Raw genomic sequence first — 13,341 nt, forward strand, 5'->3', positions numbered from 1 at the left:
TGTTTAATTCTAAGGGGTCTTTATCTCTTTCTTATGTCTTGGCTGAGGGCATCATTTTTGACTGACTCCCCTCCCAAAGAAAACATGAGGAGGCTTTAAAGGAGCATCACTAGGAAACATTTTCAATTAAGAAAAGCAGCATAGCCACATCTTTTAGCCATGTTAAGCAATAATATTTTAATAATGCCTTTTTACTTTATTTCCTGCTAATAAAACATACTAGATTTCCACAAGTTATTTTTACCAATGGTCTTTGTCAAAGAACACCTGGAAAAAAAGCATTCCCTTATTTAAATACAATGCAAAATCTTTTGCATATTCTTTTTAGAAATGTTTGGGGGTGGGGCAGAGCTGCAGGTTCATAATAGCAGAATCGCAATAAAAGAATACTTGTAAATTCTTAAGTATTTTCATATTAAAATCATCTCCAAGACCTGTCCATCTCTAATTTTCTCTGGTTAGTGTCTGTAAATATAATTCATTTATTATTATTGTAATATTATTATTATATATTTATATTGTTATCCTAATAGGTAGGATTATATTCGTATACCATGTAACAGAAGTATCAATTTTAAAATTGAAAACAACCTTAGAATTCCAGGAGCCCAGCCACTCATTTTCTAGGTGAGGATACTAAGGGCCTGATAGAATTTGCCTGAGACTGTATCCTTATTTAGTGACAAAACTAGACCTTGAACGGAGATCTCCTCTTGCTTACCTGGCACTCTGTCTACCATGTCTTTTTCTGTATAGCTGCACATATTTATTTCCTATTGACTTATTTGTGAAGATAAATTCACGCTTGGTTCCCTTGTGCTTTCTTCATCGTTAGTGGAAGATCCAGTTAGGCGTCCTACCTCCATTTTGTGCTTTCCCCTCCTTGTGTTATCAGTGGTTGACATACCTCAGCAAACATCCCCACCAGCTAGCCTGACCCCAAAGAACACATGCTTCATAAAAACATTACCTATTAACTGTTAGTTAAATGACAGCCGTGAGTTTACAAGAGAAGAATGTGGATGCTCGGTGAGAGGTTTACAGGGGAATCTTCCACCTGGAAATAAGCGTTCAAAGACAGGTGGAAAGGTGGCCTTTGGGTGAGATGGCGGCGGATGGCAGACTGGGAACTGTGCACTTCTGCGGCATGTTGTCCAAAGCATGAGTCACGGATATCTTTATGGTTACACATCCGTCCTTGCATATGAGGAATAAACTTTAGAGAGAAGGAAGTTAAGAGAAAACAGAAGTGTGAATTCTGCTAATGGTGCGCTCTCTGGCTCCATTCAGTCTGCTGTTTCATCATCCGTGGGGAGGGGGGGGGGCAGTTCAGAGAGTCCCTTCCTGGCAAATAAGTGGCAACATATGTTTGAAACAGTCAATGGAAACTGTGGGGGGAAAATGACAGGCATATGGCAATAGGGAGGCGAGGGGAAATTGTTGCCCTAATGTTAGCCACATAATTGCTGCTCTTCACTATAGAGGGGTTGTTTTATTTAAAGAAACCTGCCTCGTGCATCAGTGTGATTTTTCTATGTATAGTAAACATTTTTCTAGTTTTTCCATGTCTGTTATTGAATGGAAGTCACTTTTATATCATAACTGCATGCAAAAATTGTAAGGAAATGGGGCACAAAAAGGAAGAGGTGAGGTTGGGTTAACAAAGAGAAAAGTCTAACCTAAAAAAATACTCAGTTAGTTGACGGTGGTGAGCAGACAGACCTCAGTCACTACTGTTTCATTTAAATGCGTGTGAGGACTCTACAGGACAGTGGCTTTTATTCTGTAGCTCCCATAACTGCTGTCCTTTGGACAGTCATTTGAAGTTCCAAAGTATCTAAATAGGAAATATTGACAATTTTGTGATCTTCCTTTTAATGAAAATGTATTTTAACAAATAAGGGTAATACTATTTTTTATGAACAAGTCATTAAGAAATATTTCCCTTTGTCCATGCTGCTTCGTTGCCAACAGCAATTTTCCCACACTGGTCGTCTCTTCTATGCTTTAATCATACTCTGCTCTGCCGGGGAATCTGTGGTCTCATCAGTGCAGATCATCTGTCTTGATCATACTTCTTTTTAAATGAGTGAATAGGAGAATCATTTTTTTTGTTGGTGATACTGCATTGTGGCCTAATTATTCCATCGGAGAAAAAGAGCTTAAGGAGGGAAGGAAATGAGCATTTATTAAGTACCGACTATGTGCCAGACACTGCTAAATGGAGGTTGGCACTAGTATTATCCCCCTTTTACAGCTGAGGAAACTGAGACAGGCAGGAGTCAAGGGACTTGCCCAGACCAGGGCTGGATTGGAACTCTCCAGGCCAGTGCTCTATCCTGTGTACCACTTAGCTTCGGCAGAGAAAGGTATTTATTATTCAGCTGCAGAATTTTAGCAGTTTTGAGTAATAAATTTTAATAAACTTACCAAAATAAAGTGCATTTCATAAATTCTATTTTTTAATCTTGAGCTTTATCCAGAAAATCATTATTAATATGTGTGTGTGTATGTGTGTATGTGCTCACGTCCATATGCATGAACATAAATGCACACACTTATCTCTACGTGTGTAGGCGTGATTATTGACCATAGTAACGGATTTATAGAGCACGTTAAATTTCTGTTGTGCTCACAACGGCAAGATTGACTGACTCAGAATTCTCTGCCCTTCCTATTTGTGACTCTTCCTCTTCTTCAGTTCTTAAAGTTTTGATTTTACCAGGGTAGGTCTCTCCTCCACCAGAGTCACTGACCATATCTCCTATGTTCTCTAAGAGCTTCAGTGGCCCAAAAAAAAAAATTCATCCCATTTTTGGATGAGAATCAGCCCAGGTAGCCGCTCCTCTGGTGACACACGTCTGCAAACTTAGCTAGGTTTGCTCTGTAGGCTGTCTGTCACCTGGCCCGTAATCAGGATCTTTCCAGTTTGGTAGGACTTGCCAAGACAGAGCCTACAAAGATAGTAGAATCACCTGCAAGTCATGATGAGGCAAGTGGCTGATATGTAAAAATGCAGCAAGTGGGGTTATGAATTAGGGCACTAATTATGACATATGCTATTAAATTATGTATGGGACTGGCACTGCCTCCAGTACCAAGTGTAATACTCTGCATATAGTCAGTGTTCGATAGGGTTATACTGTAAATCAGTCAGTAACCATTTATTAAGCACCTCCTACATACACACACACACACACGTTACATACAGGAGAAATAGGAAATAATTAACATAGGGGATACATGAGATTGATGAGGATTGAGAATGGGTTCCTGTAAAGGATGGGATTTTTAATTGGGATTCCGATTTGAAGCCAGAGAAGTCAGTATGCCAATATGAGGAGAGGAGGGCGTTCCAGGGAAGGGAGACAACTTGAAAGAATGGCCATCTCAAATGAAATAATGTCCTTAAAAAGTGCATTTTAGAATTGAAAGCACGGTGAGAAAATGCTTGTTCACTGTAGTCTATTGTAAAGTTCATATACAGTAACGTGACGGTTTGCTTTGCAATTTAGAGAAGACTTTCATCACGTCAGCACCGTCCACATGTGAACAGGGGCCACAGTGGAGCCTACTTCTTCTTACTCTCCGTGGGGCCCTCTGGGGCACCACTTAGTTTCTCTGGGCTTCAGTTTTGCCCTAGAAATGAAAGGAATTGGAATTGCTGAATTCAAAGATTCTGTAAAATATAGGATGGTATAATAGATTTAGAACTGAAGAGACCTTAGACATGGCAAACTGCATGGGGCTTAGGATTGGCAGTGAAAACACTGGAAACAGGCGAACGTTTGGCCTTAAACACTTTCCTTAGCCTTTTCTGGGGTTTTTTGGGAATCGGGGTGAGTCACCGTATTAGACCCTATACAGTCTTCATTCCCCAAACACTGTATAACTTGGGTTAAGAATGAGCAGTACAGTTTATGGGAGAACGTGGAAGTGGACTACTTTGTCTTCCTTCTGACTCCTGTGTTCTCCCGATCAGCCTGGCTTTTGAAGCTTTAGGGCCATCTACCTTTCTTTTCTTCTTGTTACTCTCCCTCCCCCCAACTTCTGAGCCTCCTTACCTCTCCCTTGGCTATCCAAATAGCCTTTTGGCCAGTCCTCCTGGTTCTGTTTTCTTTTTATTCTAGCCCACTTCATATGCTGTAACCAAAGAAGATTTCCAACAGCATTCATCCTTTGCTCAAAGCTCCCATTCCTTACCAAATAAAATCTAAGCCCGTTTGTCCAACATTAAAGGCTTTTTGTAATCGAAAGGAAATGGTAATGTACAGTGGAAAGAGCCCATTCTGCAGTCTGATCGCACCTCTGATGCTCACTGCTTTTGTGATCTTGGGTAAGTTAATTCACATCTGTGGACCTCAATTTCCTCAGATTTAAAATGATAGAGTTGAACTCTTAGAATTCTTAAGGTTTTTTGTCATGGACTCCTTTGAGAGTCTGGTGAAGCCTGTGGATCCTCTTTTGAAGTAACTTGAAGGAAATGCTCAGTTTCGTTCAGAGGTTAGTGAAAATAACAGTGTAATTTTTTTTCCCATCTAAATTCAGGAACCTCCCAAAATCTCTCCACGGAGCTCAAGTTCTAAACTTGATAGGCTCCAGAGTCCCAAGCCTCTGTGTGTGACCTGACTTCGGAACTTTCACTCCCATTACATACACTCCTTGTTCTCACTGTTCCCCAGACATGCCTAAAATATTTCTGCTTCTCCTAGCTTTTGTTGTTGGGTTGTTTCTTGCATGTCTGACTCTTTGTAACGCCATTTGAAGTTTTCTTGACAAAGATACTGGCATGGTTTGCCATTTCCTTCTCCAGCTCATTTTATAGATGAGAAAACTGAGGCAAATGGGAATAAATGATTTGCCCAGGGTCACACAGCTATGAAGTGTCTGAGGCTGGATTTGAACTCAGGAAACTGAGTCTTTCTGACTCCAGTTCCAGAGCTCTGTTCACTGCACCACCTAGCTGCCCCTTTGCTTGTATAGTATTACTTGCATATTGTTAATTTTATTTTATTTTTTGGAATGATACTTCCTCTGTGAGCCTACCTCCATCCCTTCCTCCAGTCAGAAATAGTTTCTTCCTTCTCTTAATTCTGCTAGCATTTTGTTCTGGCTAAATTTTGTGTGTCTTCTACCATATTATAAACTCACTGAGAACAAGGACTGTGTCTAGTTTATACTAACACATAGTAGGTGCTTGATCTGTTTGTTGAATGAATGATGAATATGGAAGGTATTATGAAATATGTGGCAGAACATTTCTGGGTTAAAAGAACACTGGCATTCTAGAAAACTGTGAGACTCATCAAGAGATTCCATTAATTTTCTGTTTACTTCATAGTTCTTGCCACGTTTTCCATTTTATATTGAACTTGATGGGGAAGGACAGGTCGAATTGTAAAGAACTTGGAGAAATTCTGAAACCCTAAGATTCAGAGTGTTTATTTACTTTGGTAACTTTATCACGGTTCTGAAATTCGGACAAACACTGTTGCCATTGGCTCACATGAAGGTTCTTCTTATTTACGGATTTTATTTACATACATTTGTTCCCTATCTGTGATTGTTATAAAATGAGAGTTGACTGTTTTGAAAAAGAAACCTTTAGTTTAGTTCAGTATGGGATATATAGTGGGAAGACAGTGGGAAAATACTGGGCTTGATTTCAGAAGAAATGTGCATCTAAATTTAGATTTTTTTATTTCAAAATTGTTAGTCTTTTGAACTTTAAATAAAATCATAGATCACAAATTTATACCCAGAAGAGACTTTAGAGTTTACCTAGTCTTGTGCTGTCATTATACAGATGAAGTGACTGAGGCCAAGAGAGAAGTGACGTACTCAACGTCACAAAAAATAATAAGTTACATAGATAGGACTTGAACCTTGATTTTCTAGCTCTAAATCCCTTGCACTTTTCAGTAGGGAAAAAATTAGCATGATTTTATTCAGTCCTTATTTATCCAGTGACTTGTGAATCACTGGAATGAGAGAAGTTCCAAAATAATTTTATTATGTTTTAACTAGTGGAATTCTATTTCTCAGCAGATTATGACCTACTGGCAGGCTGCCGTACGATCCATCCCATGTCCTAACAATGGTAACAGAAGGACAATCTAAGCAAAAGTTCTTGTGTGATCACAAATCTGTAATCGATGGACTCTGACGCACACATACACACACACGTACACACATACACACACATGTGCACATACACACACATGTGCACACACACATCAGCACACGCACACACACAAGCAGATGTTAATTTTGTGGAATATTTCAGTACTTTTTCTTGTGTTTACCCTTTGCTAACACACAGGACTATTAATGCAGCATAGAAATGAATTTACATTTCACATTTCACGAAAACAGACAGATATTCAGGTGAGATTTTATAGAATTTCATGAGCTAATCTTCTGTTTATTTAATGGCTGCTCATTTACATAGATTTAAAGAGCTGAGCGTATTGTACTAAGAGCTGCAAATTCTTTTCCTTGATCATGTTAGATAAGATTTTTATCATATGGAGCAAGTAGGACGTATTATTTCTCAGATAAGCATAAATCGAATCATTTAAAGAAAAAATATCCATAATATTGTTCTCTTTTAATCTTTGTATTGTTTTGAAAGAATCCAATCAGTTTCATAAAACCTGTGTTATGGTTTATAAAAACAAGCTTCCAAGATGAAAATATTTGCTTCATTATTTTTTTTAAAATTATCATTTCTCATTGTTGGGGGTGTAAGCTCAGTTCCATGTGGACAGTCTCTGGCGGGTAAAGGTGAGAACTTCTAAACCTTAGAGTTCTCATGAGGCCCCCCAAGGAACAGCAGGGAATTGAGGTGTGAGACCGGGATATCTCGTGCATTTCCGCCTCTTCCCGTGAGAAACGTGATGGGAGAGAGCATCCCCGCCCTCGAGATTGGCCCAGATCTGAGCACACCTATTGTTATCTAACAGGCACGGTATTCAGGTGCAAACTATGCAGCAGGAGAGCTTAAGTAGGGTCAGGAAAGCCTGAAGGCACTCACTCTTAGCGCTGAGGGACCCTTACAGGACAGAAGGCCCCTCTTCCCTCTCTCCTTCCTTCTCTCCTCCCTCTCCCCTCTCTCCCCACTTCCACTTCTGCTTTCATTCTCTTACTGTAAGATCTTTGCCTCCTTGGGAGATTTCTCTCTCTCCTAAGGAAGAGTTCCCCCTGCACATGTAACCAAGACCCTGAATAAAGCCTAACCCTTGTTCGACTCCGGAAAGTCTCTTCTCTCATACGTTTATCCGGTTTGGCCAGCCGAAGACCTGCGATAGGTAAGGTAAGACTCGGGTAGCCCTCAGGCCTCTAGGCCTGGCATCTCATCATTGTGGATCTCTTTCTGTCTCCTTAAATGTTAGCTCCAGAATCAGATATAAACTCCTGTGTTTGACCTTCCCCATCAGCCTCAGTCTATGTGTTACACCTTCGCCTTCTGCCTCTCCTGGACCCACATGCTCTGTGACCCAGTGATGCTGGTGTCCCTGTGATTCCTGGATTAAGACTCCAACTCCTCTCTCTGGGCATTTTCCACTGGCTGTTCCTGGACTATTTGGAACTCTTTCCCACCTCATCTCTGCCTTCATATTTCCCTAGCTAAAGTCTTCTACCTTCCACAAAAAGTCTTTGCCGATCTCACTTAATTCTTGTCCTGTCCTACATATAATTTTTCTGTAAAGGATTGTTTGCATGTTTTCTTGTGAGGTCCTGGGGAGCAGGAACTGTGTCTTACATTATTTTTCTCCCTAGCACTTAGCTTAATGCCTGGCAAATAGAAGGAGCTTATTTAATGCTTATTAACTGCCATTAATAATGCACCAAAGTGAAAGGGAAAATTGACAAGCTGAAAGATAATAGTGGAATTATGCATATGTTATTAAAAGTAAACCATTTCCTTTGACCATGTAAAGTACTTTGTTACAAAGTTATAGTGATAAAAGTTTCATATATGTAAAAACACTATATTTTTGATGACTTGCTCTGTGAGCATTGTTCATTATCTCATAGTCACTTAAGTCTGTTGTACATCTCTTCACTTCCAGTGTATAACTCTTTCCACTTAACCATGTTGCCTCTCAGGCAACCAAGTGGCAAAGTGGATAGAGAGCTGGACCTGTTGTCAGGAAGACTTGAGTTCCAATTTTAGCCTCAGTGTGATCCTGGGCAAGTCACATGACCTCTATTTGACTCAGTTGCCTCAGTTGTAGAATGGGGATAATACAGCACCAGTCTTGCAGGGTTGTTGTGAGGATCAAATGAGATAATGTCTGAAGGCATTTAGCACAGTGACTGGCACCTAGTCGGCACTACATTAATACTTATTCGCTTCCTTATAAAATGCCTCCCTAGATCTATGTTCTCTCTGAAATGCTTAGTCATGCATATTTGTTGCAGTGTTCCTATAGATTCTATAAGCTCTGATCAAGTAATTGTAAGTCTCTTCACTTGACATATGGGACATATTAATGCCATAAAATCTCAGAGTACTTCTTCTGTCTTTGAGTTTTGATTTCACACCTGCCTTGCTGATGAGTATCAGAAATCTTAAGGACTATGTGTAGCGCCTTATTCAGAGTGTTTTGTGGGGATGCAAAAGAGGATTAGTAGTCCTTTCCCTAAAAAAGAGCTTGTATTCCACTGTCAGGATCAGAATCAAAGTTGTGTCCCTAAAATGAGTTCTCTTTGAAAGGGAAAAATATATACCTAGATATAGATCACGAGTTCCCAACCTGGAGTTGAGAACGTGTTTTTGTTACTGTTTGTCTTTTTTGAACTTTTAAAAATATTTTCCTAATTGGATTCCAATATATTTCCTTTGTGTTAGAGTTGGGAAGGCGAGTTGGAGCACCCAGACTGCATGGGGCCTTGAATACCAAGCATAGAGAAACCAGTGTTTACTTGGTAAAAGTTGGAGAGCCACTGAATGATTTGTGGCACTATGTGATGGGATCCTCTGTGTGCGTCAAGATGTGCTGCCAGCCGAGTGTCAAGTCGGTTCCAGGGAGAAGAGGGTAGAGGCAGGGAAACCTGTGAGAAGATGGGATGGGATCTAAGTGAAAGGGAGTTAAGGCTTGCACTGATGTGTCCAGAGTGGGGATGGAGAGATAAGACACTGCAGAAGTGGAGTCAAGAGAACTGAGCAGCCCTTTTGTTGAAGGGCAAAGAAGAGGGAAAGAGCCAGGGTTGCCTCCAAGTTCTCAAGCACAGATAACGGGGAGAATGGAGCTGGGACAAGTGTGGGATTGGGAGAGAAAAATAGGAGCTTGACTTTAGGCCGTGAATCCAGATGGAGCCACTCTGGCGTTGGACGTAGTGGGCGGGAGGGCCACGAATAAAGTTCAGAGATGGAGGAGAAGACTTGGGAACCATCTCTTTTTACGTGATAGTTGAAGCCCTGGGAGCAGATGAGATCATCAAAGGGAGCATTTAGAGAGAGGAAAGATGGAGGCACCTTGGTGAACACCTGCGTTAAGTAGGCAGGAGGAGGAAGAGTAGCCTGTAAAGGAGACCAAGAAGTAGGAGGTTACCGAGATAAGGAATGGGAAACTGTGTTGTCAGAAAGACAGGGTGAGTCAGAAGACTTGGACCCTCTCAGTTGGCTTTTGACTGTTGTTATTTTTCAGTCTTCAGAGTCATAGTAGGTCATGCTACTTTTCTGAATCTTTGAAAGTTGAGAGGATTGATTTCTAAAGTTCCATCTGCCTCTAAGATTAGGCAAATAAGTCTATTCTAGACCCAAAAGATATTAAAGCAGATGGGTGGCCAACAATGTCGAATGCCATAGAGTTGTCAAGGAGGATAGAAACTAAGGAAAGAGCATTGGATTTGGTGATTGGGCTGGAGAGGGTCGAGGGTGACCCCTTGAAAAAACAGAGATGCCAAAGGTTATTTAGATGCCAGCCAAAGTGTTTTTAGTTACCTTGGTTAGATATTATACGTTTCAGCATCACCTCATAGCTGTTCTTTTCCCAGATCAGATTTTGTTGAACCTGGAGTAGAGAGTGGGGCTCATTTTGGTCCATAGACCTTCCATGCCTTGTAGATATTCCAGACCTAGTGCTAAGCTGGAGGGCCTTGTGATTCTTTGTGGGGGCATCCAGGGAATGATGCGTAGAAAGGTTTTATTTGTTGGTGGGAGAGAAGGCACTTGGTTCTCTGTTTGGCTTGTAGGAGAGTATTTTTGTCAAGCATTTCTCACATGGATTAATTAGCATGCCTAGCATAATAGGCTCAATAAATGTTTATTGGCTGACATAGTACAGAAAAGAGATGAAGTGGGAAGATGTTTCCAGAACTATCCAGTTCTAGTAACTCTTGGAGAAAGACGGGGGTCAGGGGGAGGTATATTTCAATTGGTGTTCCATTATGTTTGATTTTCTCAGTCTTCTTTTTAACCTGATTAAAGTCTGTGATATGGACACATATCCTCCAATTTTCATGGCACATACCCTGTTTTGGAAGCAAGCAGTAGATTTCTGAAGATTGGTTGTTTTTTTTTTTTTAATTTAAGTGTCTAAGGCCAAGATCTTTGGCATTTGGTTTTGAGTCAGGAAAACTGGTTTCCAGAATCTGGTTTGTGACTATCTGTGTGCCTCAGTTTTCCCATTTGAAAAATGATGCCAGTGTGTGTATTGAGTATGAAAATAAAATGATATAACAGATACAAATGCTTTTCAAAACATTAAAGCACTTTGTTATGTGTGTGTTGGTGTTATTCTGTGTTAGGGTTATGTTTTCTTGGGGGTAGAAAATTATTCAACCACCATATGTTTGAAACTGAGCATTCACTTCAGTGCTCAGTTACTAGTGCTGATGAGGTATGGGTAGCCCAACTGTGTAATCTTAATCAGCCATTAGGTTAAGCTTCTTTCCCCTGGTTCTTCAAACAGGAAACCCTATCTTCCATTTTCTTGTCTCTGCCCTGGTCATCCCTCCTGCCTGGGATGATGTATGCCCTCCTCAACTTCCCCTCTTAGAGTTTTTTTCTTTTCCAGTGAGGTACACCATCTTCCACAGGCTGCCTTGTCCTGGTCCCTCCAACTGCTAATGATTTCCCTCCCAAACTGTACCGAGTACTTTTTTTTGTTGAGTGGTCCTCAGTTTTGTCTGACTCTTCTGTGACCCTGTTTGGGGTTTTCTTGGCGAAGATACTGGAGCAGTCTGTCATTTCCTTCTCCAGCTCATTTTACAGATGGGGAAACTGAGGGTTTAGTGACTTGCCCAGGGTCACACAGCTAATATATGTCTGAGGCCAGATTTGAACTCAGGAAGATTCTTCTTCCTGACTCCAGGCCTGGTACTCCAGCCACTGTGCCACCCAGCTGCCTACCTAGGATTTAGCCACGTATAAATACATGCTGACATGTACACATAGAGACTTACATATAAATGTTTATTTGTCATTGAATATTAGGTAGTTTGGTGTATACATATGCCTACACTTATATGTTTGTTCATTTTTGTTTACTCCATACATGTTTTGTGTGCACTTCTCCCTCATTAGAATATAAGCTTGTGTAAGTGGGGGTTGTTTCATTTTTTGTGTTTGTATCCCCAGCACCTGGTAAATAATAGATGCTTAAAAATACTTGTTAATTGATTGAACCAAGTAATAGTTTGTATAGATTAAATTGGCCAGGAGAAAGTAGGAATGAAGGCTGGGGTTTATGTGGTTCATTGACTTGAAATCCTTAAATGCATCAAAAAGTATTGGATAGAATAACTTATTTCTAGCAGCATTTTAGAATGTATTATTAAAGAAATGGCCGTGAGCATTTACAAAAGACTGGCAATGTCTGTGTACCAGAATTACTTCCTTAAAAACAAGTCGTGCTGGGCTAACCTCATTTCTTTTCTGGATACGGTTACTAGACTGTGACTTTCAGTAGTGTGCTGTAGATCAAGAAAAGGTGTGCTAGGGTTCAGCAAAGCGATTGACAAATTCCCTCCTAGTACCCATGTGGATAAGAGAGAGGTGTGGGTTCCATGATAATGCAGAGGCCGAATGACAAGACCTAAACAACAATTGGTCATGAAAGGCTTGATTTACCCATGTGGATAAGAGAGAGGTGTGGGTTCCATGATAATGCAGAGGCCGAATGACAAGACCTAAACAACAATTGGTCATGAAAGGCTTGATTTCAGCTCAAAGAACCATTTCTAGTGGAATGCCCCAGAGATCTTTCCTTGCTCTTGTGTGCTCTACACAGTGACTTAGAGGAAGGTGTAGTTGACATGCTAATCAGATTTGCAGAGGACATGAATCTGGGAGAGATGAACTAGCATGTTTGCTGAGTCAGGTTCCAACAGAAATTCTACTGGCAAGAACATTGAGACGATTACAAAATTTATTAGTGATAAATGTAAAACTAGCATAAATTTATTTATGAGTGGTGGGCAGGTAGATGGCACAATGGAAAGAGTGTCAGGCTTGGAGTCAGGAGGCCTCATATTCCTGAGTTCAAATCTGGCCTCAGCCACTTACTAGCTGTGTGAACCTGGGAAAGTCACTAAACCCTGTCTGCCTCCATTTCTTTATCTGTAAAATGAAATGGCAAGCCACTCTAGTATCTTTGCCAAGAAAATCCCATATGGGATCGTGAATAGTTGGACATGACTGAAAAACGACTGAACAAAAATTTATTAGAGATAAAGGTAAATTAAAAAAAATGCTTCACAAACATCAGGTGGGGAGGTGTGACTAGGTAATAGTTCCTATGAAAAAAATCCGATTGTTTTTGTTAGACTGCGTGATAGAAGAAGTCAGTATGATCTTTGGTGGCATTGTAAGGAATAGCCCAACATCGGCAAGGAGAGAGGTGGCAATTTGTTGTATTCCACTCTGGTTCTGTCTGCCGTGTGTTGGGAAGGACATTTACAAGCAGGAGCACCAGCAGAAGGCATTCTGGGTGGGAAAGAGGACAGGAGTACATGCCGTGTGAGAATCAGTTGAAAGAAATGAAGGTGTTGACTTTGAAGAAGATGGGTGACATCATAGCTCTCAAGGGTTTGAAGGACTGTCATGAAGACGAGGCACTGACTTCCAGGGGAGAGATGGAATTAAAGGAGAGGCACTCTTGGAAAATACTCAAGAGCAAAAACTCAACTACCTCTCATCAGGGATGTTGAATAGGGTGTTTTTGTCCCATTGTGGTGGAATCCAAATGGCCTCCGAGGTCACTTCCAGCTCTGAGAGTCTGTGCTTGTGTGGATGTTCTTCATCCTTTTGCCTCATATTCGTCATTTCTTATGACAAAATTGTAAGACTGTAAGTTCTAGAAGCATTGTTAGTGTTCTTTGGAGGGAAGA

General features: G+C 40.6%; 1 protein-coding gene across 6 annotated transcripts in view; it reads left to right on the forward strand.

Moving 5' to 3' along the window:
• The window catches only part of CMSS1 (cms1 ribosomal small subunit homolog), a 414,416-nt gene that overhangs the window by 92,989 nt on the left and 308,086 nt on the right, over positions 1 to 13,341 (forward strand). The window contains exon 1 of one of the 6 annotated variants that reach the window (XM_072615379.1): positions 1,412 to 7,315. The exons of the other annotated variants lie outside the window; for them this stretch is intronic. The gene's annotated coding sequence lies outside the window, so the exon portion shown is untranslated. Of the gene's footprint in view, positions 1 to 1,411; positions 7,316 to 13,341 lie in introns of those variants that run through there. 6 annotated transcript variants of the gene reach the window in all.

This window comes from Notamacropus eugenii, chromosome 5 (assembly GCF_028372415.1).
Source record: "Notamacropus eugenii isolate mMacEug1 chromosome 5, mMacEug1.pri_v2, whole genome shotgun sequence".
NCBI classification, from domain to species: Eukaryota; Metazoa; Chordata; class Mammalia; order Diprotodontia; family Macropodidae; genus Notamacropus; species Notamacropus eugenii.